The sequence below is a fragment of the Cebus imitator genome, unplaced genomic scaffold (assembly GCF_001604975.1).
Source record: "Cebus imitator isolate Cc_AM_T3 unplaced genomic scaffold, Cebus_imitator-1.0 Scaffold285, whole genome shotgun sequence".
In the NCBI taxonomy this organism is placed as follows: Eukaryota; Metazoa; Chordata; class Mammalia; order Primates; family Cebidae; genus Cebus; species Cebus imitator.
This window is the reverse complement of record NW_016107600.1, coordinates 724,495-726,553: the sequence shown is the minus strand read 5'-3', so window position 1 is coordinate 726,553 and position 2,059 is coordinate 724,495.

The window sequence follows — 2,059 nt, the reverse complement described above, 5'->3', positions numbered from 1 at the left end:
AGGCTGGTCTCAAACACCTGACCTCATGATCCACTTGCCTTGGCCTCCCCAAGTGCTGGGATTACAGGTGTGTGCCCCCGTGCCTGGCCTGTCTCTATTTTTTAATAAATAAATAAATAACAGATCAACATACAAATCAGTTGTGTTTCTATACATTAAAATGAACAATCTAATAATGAAATTTATAAAATAATTTTATTTACAAGAACAGCAAGAAGAATAAAATACTTAGGAACCAATTTAATAAAACAAGTGTAGAATGTATACTCTGAAAGCTACAACACATTGTGGAAAGAAATTAAAGAAAATCTAAGTAAATGGAAAGACATTTCAGGTTAGTGGATCCACAGATTGAACACAATCTCTATCATCACCCCAGCTGGCTTCTTTGCAGAAATTGACAAGCTAATTCAAAATTCATATGGAAATGCAAGAAACCTGTAATAGCCAGAATGATCTTGAAAGAAAAGAACAAACTTGGAGAACTCATACTTCCCGATTTCAAAACGTACTTAAAACTACAGAAATTTCAAGACAGTATAGTCTACAGGATACACATGTATATCAATGGAATAAAACTGAGAATCTAGAAATAAGCCCTCATATTGAGTCAGTTGACTTTCAACAAGAATGTCAGGACAGTCAGGGATGGTGGCTCATGCCTGTAATCCCAGCACTTTGGGAGGCCAGACAGGAGGATGGCTTGAGTTCAGGAGTTTGAGACCAGCTTGAGCAACATGGTGAGAACTTGCCTCTCCAAAAAAATAAAAAAATTAGCCAGGATGGTGGCACATGCCTGTAGTTCTAGCTACTTGGGAAGCTGAGGTGGGAGGATCACCTGAGCCCAGGAAGTTGAGGCTGCAGTGAGCCGTGATCACGCCACTGCAGCCTGGGTGACATAATGAGACCCCATCTCTAAAAAAAATAATAATAATAATAATAAATAAGTAAAATAAAATAAATTTTTAAAAAAGACTCCAAGACAATTCACTGGAGAAAGAATAGTCCTTTTAACAAAAGTTGCTGGGACAACTAGATATTTACATGTAAAAGAATGTGATTTTTTCTCATATCATACCCCCAAATTAACTCATAATGGATCATAGATATATACTTAAGAGCTAAAACCATAAAACTCTTAGAAGAAAATATAGGAATAGATCTTTGTGAGCCTGGGTTAGGTTAGATATGACACCGAAAGCACAAGCAACGAAAGAAAAAATAGGTAAACTGGAGAGCATCAAAATTAAAAACTTTTACACTTCAAAGGATACCATCAAGAAAGTGAAATGACAATCTATAGAATGAAAGAGAATATTTGTAATTCATGTATCTGATAAGGGACTTATATAAAGAATAGATAAATAACTCTTACAACTCAATAATATAAAGACAAATAATCCAATTTAAAAGTTGGCTAAGGATTTGAATAGACATTTCTCCAAAGAAGATATATAAATGGTCAGTCAGCACATGACAAATGCTCAACGCCATTAGTCATCAGAGAAATGCAAATCAAAACCACAGGAGGCCCCACTTCATGTGGAGATGGCTATAACCAGAAAGAGAGAAGAACCAAGTGTTGGCGAGTATGTCGGAAGCTGGAACACTCATACGCTGCCGGTGGGATTATCAACTGCTGCAGCCGCTTTGGAAAACAGTCTAGTAGTTCCTCAAATGATTAAATGCAGAGCTATCATATGACCCAGTAATTCTACTTCCAGGTATGTAATCAAGAGAAGTAAAAAAAAAATTGTTGATGCAAAGAGTTGTACACAAACATTCATAGCAGCTTTATTCAGAATAGCCAAAAAACGTGGAAAAAACTCAATTCTGTCACTGGTGAATCGATATATAAAATGTGGTATATCCATACAATGGAATATAATTTGACAATAAGATGGAACATCCAAGCACCTGGGAGTTGATTAAAAAAAAGAAATGAGCCGGGCGTGGTGGCTCAAGCCTGTAATCCCAGCACTTTGGGAGGCCGAGGCGGGTGGATCACGAGGTCAAGAGATCGAGACCATCCTGGTCAACATGGTGAAACCCCGTCTCT